Genomic DNA, 26,065 nt, shown 5'->3' with positions numbered 1-26,065 from the left:
CACACAGCATACATGCTATATCATGTAGACTTGCTGGTTTAGTTTAGTAAAAGGATGGAGATATACTGTATTTGGAATGGTACCTTACATTTGTACATGGGTGTAGAAACAACCTTAGTGGATCCTATAAGACCCAAGTGTGGGGTAAGGCCCGGTTCACATTAGCGGTTGTTTGCCAAACGGACCGGATGACCTGACCGGATCCGGATCCGGATCGGAACCGTACGGTTCTGATCCGGATCCGATCCGGATCCGGTCAGGTTGCATCAGGTGGCAATCAGGATGCGATCCGGATCCGTTTGGCAAAATATACGTTAAAAAAAAAAAAAATGTTGGGGTCTGGGAGGTCAGCAGAAGGGGGACCTGTGGAATCAGGCCCTCTGCTGTTTAGCACTCACCTCCACCTCCGACATGCTGCCAACATCCTGCCAACACCTCCAGCTCGTGCTGCTCCACTCCAAAATGCTTGCCCATGTGTCCCCAGCCAATATCGCCGCAAAAATCCGCATAGGAAGTGGGGTAGAAGATCCGGATTTCTCAGCCAGTGTGTTGTGCGGCCTCCGGTTCCCATTTGTTTGTATTGGCCGGATGGTGCAGTCCGGCTCCGCCCCGGATACGGCTGCCGGAGGGGCCGGATGAAAAAATAGCGCATGTTGGAACGGAGGCCGGAGTCCGGATCCGGCCCGGATCCGGTCCGGCTCCGGTTCTGCAGAACGGACCCATGTGAACGGACGCATAGGCTTTAATTGCTATGCCGTGCGTCCGTTCCGTCCGTTCTGCAGGCGGTGCGGCTCCGGCACGGCGATTCCGGAGGGCCACCGCAAGTGTGAACCGGGCCTAAGTGGGAGGTAAAAGCTGTCAGACCTTCTGAGATTTCCCCCACTCTTATGTTCTCTCCTAGACACTTTTAATGGTGGTACAGCAGGAGTGCAACATGCAGTACTGTGCAGGGGAACAACTTTGTGCTCCAAGAAAGGCACCTATTGCCTCCTTGAGTTTACGTGCACAGTGGGATGCTATAGAGGGAAATTAGGGAGGCACTGCAACGCCGAACGATGCACTGCAATGATAAGTCTGGCAACCGCCAGTGCCCTGAGTTACCGTTATACGAGGCACGCAGCATAGCATTGCTGTGATGGCACCCAGCTTCGGCTGATCCAGTAATGAACTGATCCAGTAGTCTCTCATTCTGTGTAAACAATGATATAAAATTAACCTCCTCCTGCTCCATAGCCCCTCCCCCTATATGAGGGGATCCATCTCGTAGCACAGTGCATGCTTACAGATGTAGTTCATACACAGTGCATGCTGGAATGTAATCACATAAGTGGACTACATGTCCTGGCATGCAATGTGGTGGCCGGGGGCGGGTGACCTCACCGTGCTACTTTAAACCTGTGATTCTGCGACACAGGAAGCTGCAAGAACCACTTTGGCCCCGAAACAGTTATTTGTTCTGTGAATGGACATCTGTTACGTTGTGTGAATAAACCACGCTTTCTTCTTCATCGAGTGTGTGGACCTTCTGGATTTTTTAATTTGCTATTGTACAAGTCCAGCATCTTGCAAGTTGGAATGGTGTGTTACTCTACCTCTGCTATTGGACTTTATTTTAAATAATGTTACTCATTTTAGGCCGGTTTTACACTTGAGTTTTGTATCACTTTGAACTGCAAAAAACAGCCTTTAATGACCCTGCGGCAACAGGGTCATATGCATAGTGTGTCCCCTGCTCACTGACGTACTCCCTGCTACAGTAGGCATGGATCATGCAGCAACACGCTGCAGACTTTGCGTTGGAAATGTGGCAGTTTGGATTCTCCTGACATACCGCAATTAGGGCTTGATTCTCTAAAGCGTGATAACTGCTATCACAGCAGTTATCACGCGAGTTGCCAGTGTTACATTGCGTGATAAGCAGAGGTTTGCGTACGATCACATGTGCTTTTCACTTGATTGCGCGCAAACCTTCGCTTATCACACGAAGTAACTCTGTTTGCGCACGGCAGCTCGCGTGATAACTGCTGTGATAGCGAATCAAGACCTAAGTGTGCAAGTCTCCATAGACTTGTATTGCCCTTACGGTGGGGAAGCTTAAGTTCACATTACACGTGCTGCCGTCCGTATTTTGGCAACGCATGCAGGAGGCAGACGCGCACGAACATCAGAAGTGCATAGACTACACTGTCTGATGTTCACACTGCATGCGTTCCATACCAATGCGGTGCGCGAACACATGCTGCACGCATTTTTTAGCAAACCACGCGACTGACCCATTCACTATAGGGAATGGGATCGGCCACGCAACACACAAAAACACAGATGGCTTGCAATCATACGCTTTGCGTTCCGATCGCACGGCCATCTGCATAATATGAATATGGCCATCTGTGATAATGTGAACGAGGCCTAACATGGGGCAAGGCAGGCCACAGGTGTAAAAGGGGCCTTAACCCATTCAGGTTCCGTGGTTTTCACATGAGAAATGTTCACCTCCCATTCATTAGCCTATAACTTTATCACTACTTATCACAATGAACTGATCTATATCTTGTTTTTTTCCGCCACCAATTAGGCTTTCTGTGGGGGGTACATTTTGCTAAGAGCCACTTTACTGTAAACGCATTTTAACAGGAAGAATAAGAAAAAAATGGAAAAATTCATTATTTCTCAGTTTTCAGCCATTATAGTTTTAAAATAATACATGCCTCCATAATTAAAACTCACGTATTGTATTTGCCCATATGTCCTGGTTATTACACCGTTAAAATTATGTCCCTATCACAATGTATGGCGACAATATTTTATTTGGAAATAAAGGTGCATTTTTTCCATTTTGCATCTATCACTATTAACAAGTTTAAAATAAAAAAAATATAGAAATATTTCATCTTTACATTGATATTTAAAAAGTTTAGACCCTTAGGTAAATATTTACATGTTTTTTTTTTTATTATTGTAATGTTTTTTTTTTTTTTTTATAGTAAACATTTTATTTAGGTAGTTTTGGGAGGGTGGGGGGTAAACAATAGATTTATAATGTAAATGTGTGTTCATTTTAATTTATTTTTATTTTTAGTTGTAGTATTACTTTTTGGCCACAAGATGGCGGTCATGAGTTTGTTTACATGACGTCACTCTAAGCGTAACACACGCTTAGAGTGGCGCATCGGGGAGGGAACGGCCAGAAAAGGCGCAGCTTCCGAGAGAAGCTGTCGCTTTTTCAGCGGGGGAGAGGAATCAGTGATCGGGCACCATAGCCCGATACATTGATTCCCTGGCTACCGAATCCGCGGGCGGGAGTGCGCGTGCACGCGCGCGATCGGCCGCGGGGGCGCGCGGTAGCGCACATGGTTCCTGGACGTAGTTTCTACGGCCAGGAACCAAAATAGGTTAAAGAGAATCTGTACTGTAAAATTCTTACAATAAAAAGCATACCATTCTATTAATTATGTTCTCCTGGGCCCCTCTATGCTGTTTCTGCCACTCCCTGCTGCAATCCTGGCTTGTAATTGCCATTTTTATCCAGTGTTTACAAATAAAAGACATGGCTGCTAACAGCATGTGATAGGCTCTGAGAAGTTCAGTCTGTGATTCACACAGAGCTTGCAGGGGGCGTGGAGAGGGTGTGTATAGCTTCTATCCTATCACAAGCAGAGCTGCACATTCCAGCCTGAGTGCCTGAGCCCGACAAAGCCATCAGAGGAAAGATGATTAGATTATATAACAGAGATAATACAGCTACTGTGCAACTAGGAAAGGCTGCAGTAAGACACACCACATTAGAACAGGTATAGGAACTTATGGGATAGAAGAAATAAGGCTGAAAATTTGGTTACAGAGTCTATTTAAGAAACTTTAGTATACATACAGGTTTTCTTTAAAGAGAGTCTGAAGCGAGAATAAATCTCGTTTCAGACCTCATAGTCGCTATCCCGCAGCTAAACGGGGGTCCCTTACCCCCCGAAATTCTCTCTGAACAGCGCATCCCCTCTTCCGCATAGAGGCAGGGCTAACCGCCGCAGCCCTGCCTCTTGCGCGTCTGTCAGCGCGTATCTCCGCCTCTCCCCCGCCCCTCTCAGTCTTACTTCGCTGAGAGGGGCGGGGGAGAGGCGGCGATGCGCCGCTGATAGACAGCGCTGAGAGGCAGGGCTGCAGCCGTTAGCCCTGCCTGAAGAGCAGCAAAATCTACGACCAAGTTGGTTATTGATTTTGCAGGGGGGGGGGGGGTCAGGGACCCTCTTTTAGCCGCGGGATAGCGCACACATGCCCCTGCTGACTATGAGACAAGAAGCGAGATTTATTCTCGCTTCAGTGTCTCTTTAAATCCTCAGGTTTATTGTCTACAAATGTAATCCATATTATATAAAAGTGAACAACCTCCAGAAATGATAAAATATCATTTTAGTTTTGCTGCCTCTTATCTCCTGTCAAGCAGAGTGTCCTCACTTTAGTTTAGCGCTCTGTTTTAACCCTAGGACAAGTTACCCAGCTATAATTACATGGTGCTACAGGAAAAATGTGATTAACATGCCTACAGACCTTTCTGCTGTAGCATACAAGATTATAGTACTTGCCGAAGGAGGAAAATAAGGCTTTCTGGTACAAGATAGAAATGTTGCAGCATATTCACCAAATGCATGTATTCTGAAATATTTTATTATTGCTTTCTGTCAGCTAAGGGCGTATCAGATAACTATGTACTCCAACAAATCCTACAACTAGATACCTAAAAGGCAATCGGAGTACAAGCTAACGCAGCAGGCTGAAACATTGGGCCGGTTCACACTGGGGCGCTTCTGGGGAGCTTTTCAGTGCTTTGCCGATCGTCAGCGCTGTGACAAATGTATCCCTATGGGATCATTCTCACTGCAGCCTTTGCCATTTGCATAAATCCCATACATGCTGCATGCAGCAGTTTGGGGGTGATCAAGATGTGATTCTCGTTCTCTAGAACAGGAATTGAAAATCCTGAAATTTGTGCCGCAACATCGCAATTGCTGGGCAATGGCAATTGGCGTTTTTCACACTGAGTGTGAACCAGCCCATAAGCCGGGTTGCTTCGCTCACTTGCTCAAGGAAAGTTCCCATTTTTAGATAGAAGATAGAAGTGGACACTGCTAGATTCAGCTTGTCAGTGGATAAACTGTAGGAGATGGCCAAGGTTTTATAGTCTGCTGGACCAATCACACAAATCCTTCGCCTTTTAAAGAATATGCGACAAGCCTTCACTGCAGTTCGATTTTTTGGTTGCTTGCTTTGTCCCCAGCTGGTACAAGGAGCATGCTGTGTCTTCTCTTCCTCTCTACATAGTACATGTGAGTACTTGCCACCTCTGCAAGCCAAATACTACTCCCCCAAGAGGACACTTCCGAAACAGTAATCAGTAATGGTAATCAGCCAAAACGTGATGTGCCCAAGTACAGTATGTTCTATAGTCTTTAAGCCCCAGACAGAAAGGCATTGGTCGCTTGTTGGCTAAAATGATCATTTATGATAATTTCAGGCAACAGTCTGATGTTTGTACTGGCATAATGTATCTTCTGCATCTAACATACCTCGATCAATAGCAACTGGCAATTGTGTGGTGTTTTGTTTTTTTGTGATTGCTTACTTTGCGCACACAGCAGGGGGCCTCCTGTTTGTCTTCAGGTGCGTACACATGCACTACCGCCAGCAATGATGGGTCCGCTGGACCCTCTCGCTGGGTGGACGTTCAGCCGACACTAGTGCCTGTGTACGCGCTGTCGGCGGACTGAAAAGGCTGTTTCTGAACGATCCCCTGAGCGGATCGTTCAGAAACAGCCTTATCAGTCCGCCGACACGACAGCGCGTACACACACGCATACTGTCAGCTAAAGACCGCCCGGCGGGAGGGTCTGGCGTGTGTACGCACCTTTAACTCCCCCACCTATTTACCTGTATAGGGCAAAGTACATAGCCCTGGCAGAGCTTTGCTTGACTGGAGCAACTGCCTGTATTTAGACTTATACAGATGTGGTTGGTTTCCAACCAAGGAGACCAGTTGGGGTTGCCTCTGCAGAGAATCTACGGTAGTGTGTGTCTCAATGTGTCAGCAAGCGTTCTGTGTGGTGGATCGATGCTCCGTCCTGTGCTGTGCCGATATTTTTGTCTCCCCCACCCCCTTCATAGTAACAGAATGCTCTACAGAGTGTGCAAGGCTTAAGCTTGTAATTGTGAAATTTGTCTCACTCTACTGGTATCGTGCTATAAATATGTACTGCTGGCTGTTCACTCTGAGTCCTATACTGTATGTTAGAAGCAACCAATCACATTTCATACTTGAAGTGGTTGATACAGCACAGGGACTTGAGACAGTATTTATTATTATTATTATTATCATTATTATTGATTTATAAAGCGCCAACATATTCCGTGGTGCTGTACAAATTAAGAAACAAACATGGGGTACATAATACAGACAATGGTGTACACCAATATACAAGATACATAATTAGTGACAAAATACAAAAACCATACCAAAAAAGATGACCGTGATAAAAGTAACATGTTTGTGAGAAAACGCGGAAAAGCCGCCGCGAGTACTCAGAGTAAGGCGGCTAATTCCGCGTCCAACATAGCAGCTGGCGCGCATGGGCCTGCATCCACTGGCCTGACGGAGCGCGGAGAAACCGCCGCATGCCCAGTGAACAAGGTGGCAGATTCCGCGTCCGACGCGGCGGTTTGCACGCATGGACCGACCACTAGCAGTATGGTTGAACGCGGTGAGGCCGCCGCATGCTTTGACAGCGGTGCGGCTAGCCCCGCGTTCAAACCAACAGGTACATTGCAAAACATGCCTGGTGTGGCTGGGACTGATAGTCCGCACAGGTTCAGAAGGACACGCACGCGCGTTGAGAGGCAGAGCCTTTATGACAGTCAGAAGGGTGTCAGCTGATCCAGCCGGTCAGCTGACAATTCCTCCAGGTTTCATTGGTCCAGCACTTAGGGGAGGCGCTGGAGAGCGCTGGTGTATATATACTGGGTGCTGGTCATTTCTCTGGTGTCTGGTGTTGCGATCACTACGTGGTAGCACTCAGACCTTGTCAGTATCTGTGATATTATCTGTGTTATTGCTTCAGACTAGTTCCAGGGTGTTGATGATCAAGGAACTCACACCCAAGACTAGGGAACTGTATTATTTATCTGTTATTACTTCAGACTAGTTCCAGGGTGTTGATGATCAAGGAACTCACACCCAAGACTAGGGAACTGTATTACCAATCTGTTATTACTTCAGACTAGTTCCAGGGTGTTGATGATCAAGGAGCTCACACCCAAGACTAGGGAACTGTATTACCATCCTGTTATATATCAGACTAGTTCCAGGGTGTTGAGAATCACGGAGCTCACACCTAAGATTAGGCATTGTTATTATCTGTTATGACTTTCTGCTTTCCTGACCAGAATCAGAATCAGATTTATTTCGCCAAATACAGCGCACGCTATATTCGGAATTTTTTGTGGTACACATGGCATAGACATAGTACAGGAGGACAAGACGCACAAACACAGACAATTTACACCTGCAGTAATGATATACATGACAAACTGGGTCATCGGTAGGGGTTCGTTCCTGCCATGCAGGAGCAGTCCAACAATAATACTAATAATAAAGATGATGGTGATGGTGGCCCTAGTACAGCCTCTGGGCAGTGAGAACAAGGGCGTGCAGGGGTGTGAGCTGATGGAGAGACCCCGCTAGGGCATGCCGGTAGGCGGGCCCGGTGGGGGAAGGTTGGAGTTGAGCAGCCGAACTGCTTGGGGGAAGAAGGTGTTCATCCGCCTGGTGGTTTTGCATGGTATGGACCTGTAGCGGCGGCCCAGAGGGAGCAGCTTGAAGTAGCGACTGCCTGGGTGGGAGGGGTCACGGGAGATCACAGTGGCCCTCTTCCTCATCCTAGTGGAGTGGAGGAGGTCAAGAGGTGGAAGAGGGGACCCGATGATTCTCTCTGCATCAGCTATGACTCTCTGCAGTTTGTGTTTGTCGCTGGCCGTTGCGCCCGCATACCAGACAATGACTGAGGAGCAGAGAATGGATTCTATAGTGGCAGTATAGAAGCTGGTCAGCAGTTCCCTGGGCATGCCGAATCTCTTCAGCTGGCGCAGGAAGAACAACCTCTGCTGTGATTTCTTCTGTATTATGGAGGTGTTCTGCCCCCACTTCAGGTTGTTAGTGAGAGTCGTGCCGAGGAACCGCACCGATGTCACCCTAGAGACCTCGGTACCCCCAATGAGGATAGGTAGGAGGGGGGGAGGGTTCCTCCGGAAGTCTACGACTAGTTCAACAGTCTTTGCGGCGTTGAGAACTAGGTTATTTGCTCTGCACCAGTTGCAGATTCGCTCAACTTCGCTGCGGTACTTCTGCTCGCCGTTGCTGCCAATTAGGCCAATGATGGTGGTGTCGTCTGCAAATTTGATGACTTTCACAGAGTCAGCAGATGATATGCAATTGTTGGTATAGAGGGAGAACAGTAGTGGTGACAATACACAGCCTTGTGGAGCCCCAGTATTGGTGGTTCTGATGCTGGAGTAGCAGCTGCCGAGCTTCACTCTCTTGATCTCTGATTTGGTACTTCGCTATATCTGATACTCTGTTGCTGAACCCTGCTTGTCTTAAGATTCCGTATCTGTCTGCTGTAACTGTTTCTGAGTTGTCTGTCTGTTATCGACCTGGCCTGTCCGACCTCAAGAACTATCTTCCCTGTTGGAAGATAGTTAACAGACCTGTCAGTGACACTTCACCATTGGTGTCACTCACTCTCTGGTCCTTCCCACTCTCAGCCTGGCTCCGCCCCTTGGGGAGCATCAGACTTTTGGAAGGAACCTGATCTCTAAACAGTATCTCGTACTGCCTAGCACCCTCTATACGGGTGCTCTCCTCAAAGTATTACTGTTGCACCAAACACTCATATTACTCAGGTGTCCAGAGGTTAGAGATATATCTGATTATCGGTGATACTGCAGATCATCAATAATCGGGTATATATCTGTATTTTCGGTGATACTGCAGATCACCGATGATCAGATTCTCTCTGTGTTACACCGATCGTTACAATGATGAATAAAATGTATGATGATTTCAATACACAAAAAGGGGACAGAGCCCTGCCCTCGCGAGCTTACAATCTAAGCAGAATGGGGGGAAACAAGAGGAGGGGTAGTATGCATCAAATATATAGAGGCAGTGTGTTTTAGGATATCTAGTAGAAGTGCAATTTGGTCTTAGGACAAAGGGAAGTGGCCTAAGGTAGCGCATATGCTTGTCGGAACAAGTGAGTATTCAGAGAGTGTTTAAAGGTAGTAAAGGTTGGTGAGTGAAGGATGTGTTGGGGAGGGCATTCCAGAGGAGGGGTGAAGCGCGTTCAAAATCTTGTAAATGTGAATGTGAGGAGGTAATTCTAGAGGAGGACAACAGAAGATCATGTGCAGATCTAAGATTGCAATTGGGTTGGTATCTGGAAATTAGTGAGATGTACAGGGGAGAGAGATTGTGTAGAGCTTTGTAGGTTAGGGATCCTCTGGTACATTATTTATACATTATTATTCTTGATTTATAAAGCGCCAACATAGTCTGTGGCGCTGATACATCCTCCATATTAGGACAGACATTGTGTAGGCTGGGATAGCGCAGTGACGTGAGAAAATCAAAAGCAACAGGAAGTTTATTTAAATTTGTCCAGTGCCAGACAGCATACAATTTGTGTCATAATTATTTAGATCTCGCTGTCCATCTCCATCTGTGACTTAAAAAAAAAAAAAAAAAAAAAAATATATATATATATATATATATATATATATATATATATATATATATATATATATATATATATATACAGTGGTGTGAAAAACTATTTGCCCCCTTCCTGATTTCTTATTCTTTTGCATGTTTGTCACACTTAAATGTTTCTGCTCATCAAAAACCGTTAACTATTAGTCAAAGATAACCTACCGTATTTTTCGGACTATAAGACGCACTTTTTCTCCCTCAAAAGTGGGGGGGGGAAAGTCAGTGCGTCTTATAGTCCGAATTTAGTGACCGTGCCTATGATTTGTACTAGTCTCCTTGTGTGTGGTGTCCCCATGTGCGGTGTCTTTATGTCCCATTACATGTCCCATTAACATCCGTGAATAAGGAGACCCCCAGATAGCGATCTAGTGCTGTAAACAGTGCGCTGAACCAGCGCTGAGTGAGAGATAAGGACGTGCATAAGGAAATATGACAGATCGCTGCAGAAGCACTTTGGATAGCTTACCGAAGAGGAAGAAAATGCAGAGCGAATGCCACCGCTACCGTGCAGCTTTCTCCCGGTCAGATGATGAACAAGCCTTAGACCAATCAGGTGGAGGAGCGCTGCCCCATACAGCCAATCACAGCGCTCACGGCTACTGCCGGTTTGTTACACCACCCGATAGTCCCGCGGGCGGGATCATGCTCGTCATTGCGGCCAATCACTGCACTCCCTCAGTAGCTGGGAGTGCAGTGATTGGCCGCAATGACGAGCATGATCCCGCCCGCGGGACTATCGGGTGGTGTAACAAACCGGCAGTAGCCGTGAGCGCTGTGATTGGCTGTATGGGGCAGCGCTCCTCCACCTGATTGGTCTAAGGCTTGTTCATCATCTGACCGGGAGAAAGCTGCACGGTAGCGGTGGCATTCGCTCTGCATTTTCTTCCTCTTCGGTAAGCTATCCAAAGTGCTTCTGCAGCGATCTGTCATATTTCCTTATGCACGTCCTTATTTCTCACTCAGCGCTGGTTCAGCGCACTGTTTACAGCACTAGATCGCTATCTGGGGGTCTCCTTATTCACGGATGTTAATGGGGCATGAAGACACCGCACAAAGGGGGACACAGGGGGACAGAGAATGACACAGGGGGACACCTGAGGACACAGGGGGGCAGAGAATGACACAGGGGGGACACCAGGGGACAGAATGACACCAGAGGACACGGGACAGAGAATGACACCAGAGGACACGGGGACAGAAAATGACACAGGAGGACACCAGAGGGAACAGAGAATGACAGAGGGACACAGGGGGACAGAATGACACCAGAGGACACGGGGACAGAGAATGACACAGGACACCAGAGGGGACAGAGAATGACATAGAGGGACACAGGGGGACAGAGAATGACATTGGAGGACATAGAGGGACATCAGAGGACACAAGGGGGACAGAGAATGACATTGGAGGACACCAGAGGACATGGGGACACCAGAGGACACAGGGGGACAGAAAAAGAATGACACAGGGGGGCACCAGAACACATAAGGCACATGGGACACATAATGTGGGTAAGGAAGGGCCATAAGATGCCCCTACACTATAGACGCACCAGTTTTAGTATATATATTTTTTTTCCCTGGATTTCGCCTCTAAAAACAGGTGCGTCTTATAGTCCGGAGCGTCTTATAGTCTGAAAAATACGGTAATTGAACACAAAATGCAGTTTTAAATGATGGTTTTTATTATTTAGTGAGAAAAAAACCCTCCAAATCTACATGGCCCTGTGTGAAAAAGTTATTGCCCCCCCCCCCCCCCCCCTTGTTAAAAAATAACTTAAAGGTGGTTTATCACACCTGAGTTCAATTTCTGTAGTCACCCCCAGGCCTGATTACTGCCACACCTGTTTCAATCAAGAAATCACTTAAATAGGAGCTATCTGACACAGAGAAGTAGACCAAAAGCACCTCAAAAGCTAGACTTAATGCCAAGATCCAAAGAAATTCAGGAAAAAATGAGAACAAAAGTACTGTAATTGAAATCTATCAGTCTGGTAAAGCTTATAAAGCCATTTCTAAAGCTTTGGGACTCCAGCAAACCACAGTGAGAGCCATTATCCACAAATGGCAAACACATGGAACAGTGATGAACCTTCCCAGGAGTGGCCGACCAAAATTACCCCAAGAGCGCAGAGAAAACATATCCGAGAGGCCACAAAAGACCCCAGGACAACATCTAAAGAACTGCAGGCCTCACTTGCCTCAATTAAGGTCAGTGTTCACGACTCCACCATAAGAAAGAGACTGGGCAAAAACGGCCTGCATGGAAGATATCCAAGGCACAAACCACTTTTAAGCAAAAAGAACATTAAGGCTTGTCTCAATTTTGCTAAAAAAAACATCTCAATGATTGCCAAGACTTTTGGGAAAATACCTTGTGGACCGACGAGACAAAAGTTGAACTTTTTGGAAGGTGCGTGTCCCGTTACATCTGGCATAGAAGTAACACAGCATTTCAGCAGAAGAACATCATACCAACAGTAAAATATGGTGGTGGTAGTGTGATGGTCTGGGGTTGTTTTGCTGCTTCAGGACCTGGAAGGCTTGCTGTGATAGATGGAACCATGAATTCTACTGTCTGCCAAAAAATCCTGAAGGAGAATGTCCGGCCATCTGTTTGTCAACTCAAGCTGAAGCGATCTTGGGTGCTGCAGCAGGACAATGACCCAAAACACACCAGCAAATTCACCTCTGAATGGCTGAAGAAAAACAAAATGAAGACTTTGGAGAGGCCTAGTCAAAGTCCTGACCTGAATCCTATTGAGATGTTGTGGCATGACCTTAAAAAGGCGGTTCATGCTAGCAAACCCTCAAATAAAGCTGAATTACAACAATTCTGCAAAGATGAGTGGGTCAAAATTCCTCCAGAGCGCTGTAAAAGACTTGTTGCAAGTTATCGCAAATGCTTGATTGCAGTTATTGCTGCTAAGGGTGGCCCAACCAGTTATTAGGTTCATGGGGCAATTTCTTTTTCACACAGGGCCATGTAGGTTTTGAGGTTTTTTTCTCACTAAATAATAAAAAACATCATTTAAAACTGCATTTTGTGTTCAATTATGTTATCTTTGACTAATAGTTAACGGTTTTTGATGAGCAGAAACATTTAAGTGTGACCCATTTCCTGCTTCACGGGTGATGCTGACAAATCACTGTGTATCCACTAGCTTTATGTGTATTGAGCTGAGAATCTTTTATTTCTGCTGTCTGGACACGGATTTACGTAGTCAGCTGAGCAGCCACGGAAAAAAATAAGGAAGGGAAGCGGCGCAAGCTTTACCTCGGAAATCAGTAGTTGGTTGGTTAAAGAGAAAGTGAAGTGAGAGGGATATAGAAGCTGCCATATTTATTTACTTTTAAACAATTCCAGTTGCCTGGCAACCTAGTGATCTTTCATGCATCAGTAGTGTCTGAGTCACACACCTGAAACAAACGTGATTAATGTAGCCAGACCTCAGCCAAACATCTTATCTGCTTGTTTTTTCAGGACCTATGGTCAAAAGTAATACAGACAGAGAATCGGCAGAACAGCCAGGCAATTTGCATTAAGAGGAAAAAAATATATCAAATTCCATATCTCTCTCACCTCAGGTGTGATTTAAAGGATACCTGTAACTACCGGGGGGTACTTGCCTAAAAATATGGAAGACAAGCCAGCATTACGGCGTGAAACTTTAATCTTGAAGAAGTGCTCAGGTCTCTGAGTACTTCCAAAAACAAGCGGCTCCACACTGGACGCGTGAAAGTGCAGCATTACGTCTCCGGAAGTACTCAAGAGACCCGAATGCAGCCGGTGGGCAACTTGAATGGAGTCTCTAAGAGATCCAGAGCCTTCCCTTTTAGGTCAGTGTGTAATGCCCCGTGGTTACAAGTATCCTTTAAATTAGGACACAAACTTGATGAATGTTGCTTGACACAAGATCACCATACCTGCCAACTTTTTTTGAGACGAGAAAGCGGGACACTTAAGCCACGCCCCTGCCACAACCCTGACCACGCCCCTAGTCACGCTTACTATAAAGATTTCATAAGGAAAATATGTTGTTTTATAATTCAAGCCACACTGGTCCTTTCTATCCTGGTCCATTTTCCTTCATATTAACATTTTAAAATTAGTAATATATCAATTTAAAGTATGTGAATAAAGTTTAAAGTAAATCAAACATTTTTTGGTAGAAAAATACATATATTTACATAGAAAGAGGGACAAAGTCCTGAAAGAGGGATAAATGAGGAGGAAAGAGGGACAGGGCTCCCAAAGAGGGACTGTCCCTCTGAAAGAGGGACAGTTGGGAGCTATGAGATCACTTCTGTATGAAGATTTGGCTAAACTGCCTTCTGATGTGCTGGTCGGCTTTCAGCAAAGAAACATTTTTTTTCTATGGTCAAGAGACAAGCAGGAGTGCAGCTAGTAGAGGGAACTACTGCAGCAGTTGCTCAAGTAGTTTGTAACTTGAAGCCCACTGATGTCTGAGGAGATATGTACGCACTAGATTTCCACCCAAAATGATTATGAATAGTGGTTTCTGGTGACTAAAATTGAACACTTATGTAGCATGAGCTATTTCCAGAAATAACATGATGGCCACTTTACTCCTGTGCAGAGATGTGGCCTTTGATGTGGGGCTGAAGTTAAAATAATGGTGTCCATACATGGTACAATTTGTTTAATTTTCTTTTTTTTTTTGATTAGTTAATTTCATTTGATTATTCCGTTAGATCAAATACAAAGATTTTTCCAAGATGTTAGATCAGATTTTTATTGAAAAAACTCATTGTTCATTTTTCTTGAGAAAAAGAAAGATTATCTTCAATTTGATCATTTTGGTCAAATAAACTGGAAAATCGAACGTTTTTATTGTACCGTGTATGGGCACCATAAGAGCCACCTATCTATTAAGACTATTCTGTATAGCACAGGGCTCTCTCTCTTGATGTTAGTAGCAGGGTTATTTTAAAGTTCCTGCTTTTTGTAGTTATTATATATTGCTGTATATAGAATTTATTTTTAGGGATAAGGCCCCGTTCACACTTGCGGTTCAAGTCCGCAAGTGTCCGGGGGTCCGGGGGCCGCAAAGAGACCGTACGGGTCTCAGCGGTGGCCACAAGTTGCCACCAGTTGCGGATCCAGAATGTATCAGTTCCGGCTACAATAAAGTAGCCAGAACTAGATACATTGCAGTGCCAGAAAGGCACCGCAAGCATGGGGGATACCGGCGTGTAGTCCGGGCCCCCCAAGTGGCATAGGACCGGTGCTGGAAGCATCCGGTCCTGTTGCCAGTGTGATGAGAAACATCCGTTTCTCATTGCACAGCATGGCCGCATGTTCGGGTCAGGATCCGGCCCTGGTGCGTGGGCCGGATGACCGGACCCGAAAAATAGCGCATGTTGGAAAAGTGTCCGGAGTCCGGATCCGATCCGGCTCCGTTCTGTACGGAACGGACGCATGTAAATGTCCGCATAGACTTTGCATTGCTATGCGAAACGTACGTTCAGTTTGTACAGTATACGGTCCGGATCCGTTCAGGCGAATCCGGACAGCGAACGCTAATGTGAACCAGGCCTAAGCGTAATAATGATTCTATACTTGTATTGTGGGGACATGCATGATATAAAATGCAGAGCTGTAGAGTGAATGTGCTCTAAGAATACACATGGCGATTTAGAAGCTGAAATTGTTACCAAAGGTCTGATAAATGTAGGACTATCTGCACACCTTATTTATGGCACAATGAATGCTGGCACTTTTCAAATTCTCCTTCCCCTTCCTGGTTTAGTCACCAGTGTATTAAAGGTAATTTTGCATTGAATACTCTACACCTTCCTTGTTTCTCAAGATAATCTATTCAGTTTTATGGATAGAGATTTTATTGAATTCGTTCAATGGCATTGTAACGCTGGCTTGTTGTGTACTTTGACCTTGCATGCCTCGTGTTAGTTCTCCATTCTGCTTTGTACCTTATGGCATAACTGAATGAGGCCACTAGATGGCAGTTTATAGCAATGTGACCCTTTGCGTGAAACTCTGCATGGCTCTACACGCCCCCGGGCCAACACCAAGCTGTGTTTATATATAAACAAGGCCAGAGGCTGCAGGATCTGCTACCAGCTATTCTACTGAATGGTGATCTGTACATGCTAATTAATCCCATCTACATACTGAAATTACAAATCCTCCCACCTCAAACTTGTCCTTCTCTGTGCTCCGAAAACAAAACTACTTTGATGTAATCCCCAGCTATATACAGTATACTACACATGTCTAGTTTATAATTGCCTATTTATAACAAGTCATATTTAAGGTACAGTCATTTATTCTTCCAAATGTAATGCAGTGCCCCACACTTCTGCAGCATATATGGATTTTTTGGGAGCATGAATCATCATGTCTCTTTTATCAATCCCCTCCCCCAAGCTCAGAAGCTTCACACGTATGTGAATCACATATCTTATTTACAGATTATCAACCTCCCACCACTCCATACCTTCTGTGTCCACCCCTTACCCACTTAGGATGTGCATATTTCATTGATCTGCTGGGAGTCCATTCTCCCAAAATGTTTGATCAGTTTTGACCAGTGTTGACAGTGTACCATGGAACAATGGGAGATGATAGCCTGGTTTCACGTGCCCATTGTAGGCACTTTAAGTGAGAGATAGGCATTAACATGGCTGTCTGACTGGTCTGTGACTTTACGGTCCTTTAAAGCCTCATCTACACGCGTAGATGAGGCTGCGATCCGGCGGCTCGATTAGCCGCCAGATCGCCTCTTCCGCGTACCCGCGCGTGCCCGCCACGTCCCCGCTCGCCGCTCGTGCGCCGCATTCGATTCCCCGCTCGTCCCTGCCGGCGCCACTTATCTTCCGCTCGATTCCCTGCCATTGTCCCCTCGCGGGGAGCGAGCAGGGAATCGGCGGAAGCAAGATCCGTCCTGTTGGATCTTATCAATCGAGCCACATCAGCGGCTCGATTGATAAGGAGCATCGCGGCCGCATCTACGTGTGTAGATGCGGCTTTACACTGCAAGCTGTGGTGCAGCAGCACTTATTAGACCAGACAAACTAGACTTAACTCCACACACACATAAGTAAGCCTTTGGTGTAAATGTTCTTGTTGCCAGTACCCTCCTTTCAACCACTTCTCAGGAGGCACTAAGTGCTGCATGCCAGGAATGGTGATGCACTGAGCGCAGGCATCTACTGATCACAATTTGGCTCTGAGTAGACAAGAGAAGACAAGACAAATAACAACATTTATATTGCGCTTTTCTCCTGGCAGACTTGAAGCGCCAGAGCAGCAGCCACTAGGGCGCGCTCTATAGGCAGTAGCAGTGTTAGGGAAACTTGCCTAAGGTCTCCTACTGAATAGGTGCTGGCTTACTGAACAGGCAGAGCCGAGATTCGAACCCTGGTCTCCTGCGTCAGAGGCAGAGCCCTTAACCATCACACCTTCCAGCCACTACACGTAGCTCGGATCCTTAAGCTTGCTCATTTTTTTTTCTACTTCCAACTTATCATCTAGGACGGCAGGCTCAATCTCTGCCCATACAAAAAATTTGGTGGATTGGTCAAATCCAGTCTTATCAGCTGAACGATCGTTTGTACACATGCCTGATTTGACGTCCAAACGACCGGTTCTAAACGACCGGTTATTTGGAAAAATCAGACGTGTGTATGTACCTTTAGTTTGGTTAAAAAAAATGTAAATGTCATTTGTAGCTGATAAGGGCATATTGCAGATCCTCATGTACATTCCCGTTACTATGCTTCTCTGCCTAAATCCAGTTAAAGTTTGCATTATAACAACTAAAAGTCAGCTGCAGATGTGTTGTGGTAAGTCCGGGCTAACCGTAAGCTTGCAGATGCTTGAGAATACCAGGTGGTTCTTCTATGGGATTGGTTTTCAAGAGTCAGCTTTTATGACTGCCATAAGAATCAAACATTTGCTGCTGTCTGTCTCCTTCTCTCAGTATTTTCTTCCCTTTTCTCATGAAGGCTTGGGTTGTTGGTTTCCTCCGCCTGCCCCTCCTCCCTCCTCAGTAACACAACTCGCAGCAGATGTTTTCTGCTCTTTGTCAGAGCACATGGAGTGTGGAAGCATGCCTTGAGTCACTGTTCTCACTTGTAACCCGTCTATTGATGATGGAGACAAATGTTCTTTTACATTGCGGTTATTTCTGAATGTATTTATATCCTGTATGTATATAATGGCAGCATACTGCACAGTGCTTTACAAAGTACACTGCACAAATCACATTACTCGATGTCCCTCAGAGGCGTTGTCCCTACTACAGTTTGAGGGAAAGTCGACCAGCATGGATTTGGGATGTGGAAGGAAGCCCTCACAAACTGCACAGAGATAATGTCTCTATAGGAGATGAAATGAGTATTCTGCAAGACAGGCGTGCTAACCAGTTTACCACCCTTATTACCGTATTTTTTTTCGGGAATATAATGCTGGGCATACACGGCATGCTGGGAAGGCTTATCAATCGCGCCTGATGGCTCGATTGATAATATCCGACAGGTCCGATGGCCTGCCGGATAGATTCCCCGCTCGATCCCCGCTGGCGGACAATAGCGGGGAATCGAGCGGCTGATGAGGAGCGCCGGCGGGGACGAGCGGGAATCGATCCGCGCGCATGCGTGGACGAGCAGGGACGTGGCGGGGGTCGATCCGGCGGCCGATCGACCCGTGTATGCCCAGCGTAAGACACACTTTTTCTTCCTCAGATTTTGAACACCATGAACGACATACAATCTGTTCATAATATTCAAAATCTGTTAACCCTCATATTACATGGTGGTGGTAAAATTGGCTGATCCAAATTGAAGGTGTGGGTACTGTACTGTATGGAGGCGGTAAAATTGGTCACCGACTGGCTAATAAAAATTAAAGGTGTGTTCTAGGCTTGCCTAGTAACTTGATCCCGGGATGGGAAAATGTCTAATTGACAGTCTTCACTTAGGGATGTACTCACATTCGTTGCATTGGTTTAGTTGTTAGCAGCTGTGTGTTGAGCTATTTTGGGGGGACAGCACAAGCTGTACACTGACTACTTTACATTGTATCAAAGTATCATATCTTTAGTGTCATGAAAAGATAAAATAAAATATTTACAAAAATGCAAGAGGTGTGCTCACTTTTGTGAGATACTGTATGTACCTTAAAGCGCTGCGGAATCATCTACTGCTACATAAATAAAAATAAATCAGTTATTATATAGTGGTACACAGTATAATAAAAATGTGAAATGCTGCTCCGAGAGACTGCCCATTACATAAACATTTAAGATGTCAATTGCTTTTCAGGGAGGAACTGTCATAAGATGATAGATGCAGAAACTAGGAAACTGCCAGAAAGCTAACGCTGCAGTTTTATGATCATGAATTTTGTATATTCGTTTTATAACCACGTCTCAAATCATCCAGCCTGGCTGCCATGCCTGAGTGTAGATTGTCAGAGAGTGTACAGATGAGACAGTTCCTTGTAGTGCGCTGGCTGCCTGTCTGCTATCTGGGCAATGCAGAACTAACACTCGCCACGCTGCTGACATCTATCAGGACCTGCTACAAGTTTTATAGAAAGGATGCAACTTTTAAAGAGAGTCTGAAGCGAGAATAAATCTCGCTTATAACCTCATAGTTAGCAGGGGCATGTTTGCCCCTGCTAAACCACCGCTATCGCGCCGCTAAACGGTGGTCCCTTCACCCCCAAATCCCCTCGGTGCAGTGGGTGAGCGCTTCCTGGTTGGGGCAGGGCTAACCGCCGCAGCCCTGCCCCACGCGCGTCTGTCAGCGCGTATCTCCGCCTCTCCCCCGCTCCTCTCAGTCTTCCTTCACTGAGAGGGGCGGGGGAGAGGCGGCGATGCGCTGCTGATAGACGCGACTGGAGGCAGGGCTGCAGCCGTTAGCCCTGCCTCCAGGAACAACCAAGTCTGCGACCAAGTCTTGCGGGGGTGGTTTTGGGGTGAAGGGACCCTCGTTTAGCGGCGCGATAGCGGCGGTTTAGCAGGGGCAAACATGCCCCTGCTAACTATGAGCTCTGAAGCGAGATTTATTCTCGCTTCAGAGTCTCTTTAAAGAGACACTGAAGCGAAAAAAAAATTATGATATTATGATTTGTATGTGTAGTACAGCTAAGAAATAAAACATTAAGATCAGATACATCAGTCTAATTGTTTCCAGTACAGGAAGAGTTAAGAAACTCCAGTTGTTATCTCTATGCAAAAAAAGCAATTAAGCTCTATGACTTTCAAGAGGGTGGAGAGGGCTGTTATCTGACTTTTATGATCTCAAGTAGGGCTGCACGATTTTAGGGAAAAATCGAAATTGCGATTTTCCTCTCAGAAATTGCAATTTCGATTTTTCCCCGATTTTTTTCAAATGCTGGGGGGGGGGTTTCTGCACTGCCTGGTCCGCTGTCTGTAATACTTTGCTTCTGGCCCCGCTGTGCGCGGATTGGCCAGAAGCAGTGAAAATGTATGAGTGTTAATGAGCGGGGGGGGGGGGGGGGGGATCCACTCCAGCGAGCGGCCGGGCACATCATACAGCATTACCAATCACTGGCTAGTGATGGAATGACGGCAGCGGTAGGCGGAGCTGTATGCTCTGTACAGCTCCGCCTACCACTGCCGTCATTCCATCACTAGCCAGTGATTGGTAATGCTGCTGTATGTGCCCGGCCGCTCGCTCGAGTGGATCCGCCCCCCGCTCATTAACACTGATACATATTCACTGCTTCTGGCCAATCCGCGCACAGCAGGGCCAGAAGCAAAGTATTACAGAGTGCGGACCGGATTTGCCAGAAGCCGTGAATATGTATGAGCGTTAATGAGCGGTGGGCGGATCCACTCGAGCGAGCGGCCGGGCACATACAGCATTACCAATCACTGGCTAGCGATGGAATGACGGCAGTGGTAGGCGGAGCTGTACAGAGCATACAGCTTCGCCTACCGCTGCCGTCATTCCATCGCTAGCCAGTGATTGGTAATGCTGTATGTGCCTGGCCGCTCGCTGGAGTGGATCCGAACCCCCCCGCTCATTAACACTCATACATATTCACCGCTTCTGGCCAATCCGCGCACAGCGGGGCCAGAAGCAAATTATTAAACTGGACCGAAAAACCGAAGGTAGTGACGATCAGCAGATCGTCTTGCCACGAACCGCGGTTTCGGTTTTAAACCGAAAAACCGTGCAGCCCTAATCTCAAGTGTTATTGAACTATTTACTTTTTCTCTGCCAGAGGAGAGGTCATTAGTGCACAGACTGCTCTGAAAGAATCATTTTGAATGCTGAGTGTTGTGTAATCTGCACATATTATAGAATGATGCAATGTTAGAAAAAAACACTATATACCTGAAAATAAAAATATGAGAATATTTTCTTTGCTGCTAAACTTCTAGTAATTATTCATAGTACACAACCAATTCATTATATCATATATTTTTTTTCCGCTTCAGTGTCTCTTTAAGTTTACTTTATATGAAAATGTCACCTTTGTTAGGAAATCAACAATCCTTTCAGTTTAACTGCAGTGAGGGATATAAGAAGGCTGCCATGTTTATTTCTTTTTAAAGTGGACCTGAACTCTTGCACGGGACACAAGGAACAGAAATAACAGAAATGCACTATGTATGTATTTAAAGAGTTTAGCCTGTGTAATTCAACCTCATTTGTGACTAATCACTAGTTGTAATTTGATTTCCCCCTGTGTCACATGACTGCCTAAGCCAGATAAGCAGATAAACCCATTTGAAAGTACAGGTTGCAAACAATATGTCTGCTTCCAATCAGGAAGTAGAAACTGTGCAGATTTATTTTAGGATTTGTATCAGTTGTAACAAAGAAATGTTTTTGTTTAAAGGTTATTTATGCTGTTGTGTATCTTTTACAGCAGAGAGGAGTTCTGAGTTCAGGTCCACTTTAAGCAATACCTCTTTCCTGGCAGCCCTGCTGATCTCTTTGGCTGTAGTAGTGTCTGAATCATACCAGAAACAAGCATGCATCTTGTGTGATCTGACAATGTCAGAAACACCTGATCTGCTGCATGCTTGTCCAGAGGCTAAAAGTATTAGAGGCAGAGGATCAGCAATATAGCCAGATAACTGGTAGTGCTTAAAATGAAAATAAATATGGCAGCCTCCATATACCTCTCACTAATGTTATCCTTTAAAGTGATCCCGAGGTGGTTCGTGGGGGGGGGGGGGGTCGTCAAATGGGACGTAGAGGCATGTTCTCCGCCTCATGACATGCCCCTGTGTCCCTATAACACCGCTATCTGCCCACTATCTTTGTCACTATCTCAGAGGGCAAACATGAGGGAGAGGGATTCCCTATTCAAAACGCCTGCCAGGGGTGTTCCTGCAGGATTTCCAGAGCTGCCATTTCGCATCTCTCTCTCTCTCTCTCTCTCTCTCTCTCTCTCTCTCTCTCTCTCTCTCTCTCTCTCTCTCTCTCTCTCTCTCACCACGCCCCCTGCCACTCTCCCGCCTCCGCTGGGAGGGAGTATCAATCTCTCTTTCCAGCGTCGTGACTCAGAGGTCGTGAAAGTGGGCCAGTGCGGCCCACAGGAGCAGCAGACAGCGGCGGTTTGGCCGGCTTCCTGATCCGCTCAGCCCCCTGTATCAGGTAGCCTAGTTTTTTTTTTTTGTTTTTTTTTTTAATTGTATGAGCCCACCTTGGGCTCTCTTTAAGGTTAACTCATTGCTAGAATCATTGCTACACATTCCCAGCTCCTCCATACCTCCATCATGCTCCCAGCACAGTCTGTAGACTTGGGAGTGTCCTTGTTACTGCTGTCAGTCGCTCAGTGCAGGTGTAGGTAATAAGACCACCTGCTTTGTGCAGCTGACTGCTAATGCAGGAAGAGTAAATACCTAGGCTCTCTGTACTGAAACTCCAAAAAATTAGTGGACGTTCTGCTCCTGTTGAATCTAGGATTTGATAGTCAGCTGCATATTGAATAGAAAGGGTATTTTCGAAAAACATTAATTGTAAAAACATTTGTGCAAAACCGATACATGTTTGTAGCATTATTTTTATTTCAGCAGAAGGGAAATTTCACTATCATTATAGATGAGATGTCAGCGCTATATAAATACTAAAAAATAATAATACCTTTTCATATATTGGTCACTTGCAGTAGTACTCCAGGGGCACAAGACTTGATTATTGGCATGTTATACAGGCGTACAGTGACCTGTGCTCAGTAACACAAGTCATTTATTATGCCTGACTTCTCTTACCTCAGCACAATCACCTGCACTACTCAGAGCATTATTCTTTCACTGGAAATGGGTGTGTATCTGAGCAGACGCTTTTCAGCTCTGGTTTCATATGGTAGGAAGCACTGCATACTCTCCCAGGTGATTTGTTAGCTGATTACAGCTTAGGTTGGCCTTCTCAGCTACTACATATGGGCACTGACATCAGATACCCAATTATTATTATGCATTTGTATAGCAATGATATTTCCCAAAGTGCCTCACAGAGTTCACTGAAGTAACTGTAGAGTATTGTGCCATGTTAGCCACCAGTTAAAAGGACACTGTAGGGGGTCGGGGGAAAAGGAGTTGAACTTACCCAGGGCTTCTAACGGTCCCCCGCAGACATCCTGTGCCCGCCCAGCCACTCACCGATGCTCCGGCCCCGCCTCCAGTTCACTTCTGGAATTTCAGACTTTAAAGTCTGAAAACCACTGCTCCTGCATTGCTGTGTCCTCGATCCTGCTGATGTCACCAGGAGTGTACTGCGCAGACACAGACCATACTGCGCCTGTGCAGTACGCTCCTGGTGACATCAGCAGGATCGAGGACACGGCAACGCAGGCGCAGTGGTTTTCAGACTTTAAAGTCTGAAATTCCAGAAGTTAACTGGAGGCGGGGCCGGAGCATCGGTGACTGGCTGCGCCAACACAGGATGTCTGCGGGGGACCATTAGAAGCCCCGGGTAAGTTCGACTCATTTTCCCCCGACCCCCCTACAGTGTCCCTTTAAAGCAAGTAGTTTTGAATCTGGAGGATACCTTCTTCAGATTCAATTCCTGTATGCTGACAAGACGCAGCTTATACACCTCTCACATCAAAAGGACAAACATACAGTAGATTGTTTTGCATACATAAATTATGACATTCAGATGCCTTAATTACAACAGAACATTCAAAATGGAGACCTGACAGGATATTAGCTAATTTATGACAAATAGATAAGTTACAGATTACCCATGGTGAACCAGATCATGATGAACCAGAACTCCTAGCAGTGTGTAAGGGGCTACAAAGGACCAAATAGCAGGCCCGGATTTACATCACAGGAGCCTATAGGCACAAATGTCCTGGCACCCTAGACCTTGCCCTCCATGTACCTACAAATCCCCACCAAACTGCAATCCAAGTGTGCTGGCTGGCCCAGTTGTCACTTCTCCCTTACTTCCCTTGCCCATCATAGGTAGCTACAGGTGCCGCTTAGTATTAGGTAGCCAAAGGTACCATCAGTATTAAGTAGCTAGTGGTGCCCCCGACTGAAGGGAGATCTCATCAGAGGAATTCAGAAATGACCTCTTATTTACGATTTGCTCAGGACTCTGCATAGGGAATGAGGGAGGGAGGCACTCGGGGAGGGGAGGAAGCCCCCTTTCCATCATCAGGCACCTGTAGGCATGTGCCTACAGTGCCTTATGGTAAATCCGGCCTTGCCAAAAAAGCCTTCTTAAAACAGAAGCAATTACATATACATTCTGTTTTAAGAAGGCAAACTTTTTACTCAACCACAAATAGGACTCACAGAGAGAGATCATAAATTTTGTGTTCAAAGTTAACTTCTAAACATAATGGCTACAATACCTGCTTAGGCTAAAAAGAAATGTGGAATTTAAATACTATACATATCTTACTATCCTATCTATCCTTGTGAAACCTCTATCTATAGTTTTGAACCAATGTTTAAATTTTGTTTCTATTAGTCTTTCTTTCAATAACTTAAAGCCACCCTTCACGGCAGTAACCCGAAGTCTGAAGAAGGCTTATTAGCCAAAAGCTTACTCTTTTTCTAAACTTCCTGTGTTTAGAGTTCACTGAGGGCTCTTTCACATCAGACAACGCGTGCAGGAGCCGTTCTCCTGCATGCGTTGAATAGCCTGCGGTGTGTCGTTGGGATGCTGCGGTGCGACGCAATCAGCAGCGGTAGCTATTAATTCACCCAACAGGAAATGGCCGGCTTCCGATGATTAAAAGCTCCTGGGTGCGTCAAACCACAACGTACCGAACCGCAGCGTCGGGTGTAAAAGGTAAAATGAAAGTCTTTGGACTTTCATTTTACCTTGCTACGCAGGAAACGGGTTCTAGTGTGAAAGAGTCCTGAGTAATTCATTTCACAAATTGTCCTTCTAAGGAGCTCACGCTCTGCCCCTCCTTACCTGGGGCGTTTTTAGCCATAGGCATTCCAGGCCTCTGCCTGGAGTGCCATTGGTCCTGGGTTGCGCCATGCTCCAAACTAAACCCTGCCCGCCAAATGAGGTCACACCCCACTGGTGTTTGCGCCTTCTTTAGTCCTCCTGTGCCACCTCTGCTATGCGGACAGAGGTAGATTAAGGTGAAATGGTATCCTAGGCAAGCAACGACTTTGGGCCCGCTCTTGATGGCCACCTAGCTTTTTGGCAAGATTTGTTAGGGGCTAGCATTAACTGGGTCCCTAGACTCCCTAAAGGCCCTAGGCACCTTCCTGCATTGCCTTGTGGATGATCCGGCTCTGTGTGCATCTCTCTGTGCCTCCCTCTGTACCACTGTGCCTCATTCTGTCCCCCTTTGTGCCTCCCTCTGTCCCACTATCTTTTCCGTCCCCCTCCTGCACGCCTCCAGTCCAGTGTGTAAATGCAGAGTATAGCGCAGCAGAAGCTCTGCTCTTACCTGCCCTCCTGAGTCCAGTGCTGTGCCTGTGCGACCATCCTGTCTGTTTTCTGCTCCTTCTAGTGCTGGCACCTCAATCTCCTCATGTAGCGTGTAATCACGCTACATGCGTTAGGAGATGCTGGGCACTAGGGCGAGTGGTGAGTGGACAGACGGAAGCACAGCACTGGACTCCAGTGGAGAGGTGAAAGCACAGCTTCTTCTGCACTATACTCTGCATTTACAAACTGGGCTGAGGGAGTGCAGGAAGGGGGTGTACAACAAGCGTCAGGATCGGTGGGTTGTTTGTATCTCAAGGACTCCCTTGCATCCAGCCAATACAGCACACGGTTTATATTCTTGTGTGTTGTGTGT

General features: G+C 46.2%; 1 protein-coding gene across 3 annotated transcripts in view; it reads left to right on the top strand.

Moving 5' to 3' along the window:
* GALNT7 (polypeptide N-acetylgalactosaminyltransferase 7) overlaps positions 1 to 26,065 on the top strand; it is a 253,098-nt gene that overhangs the window by 165,746 nt on the left and 61,287 nt on the right. The window lies entirely within an intron of this gene.

This window comes from Hyperolius riggenbachi, chromosome 1 (assembly GCF_040937935.1).
Source record: "Hyperolius riggenbachi isolate aHypRig1 chromosome 1, aHypRig1.pri, whole genome shotgun sequence".
Taxonomy (NCBI): domain Eukaryota; kingdom Metazoa; phylum Chordata; class Amphibia; order Anura; family Hyperoliidae; genus Hyperolius; species Hyperolius riggenbachi.
Note: the sequence above shows the minus strand (reverse complement) of the source record. Positions and strands in the feature narration are given on the sequence as shown.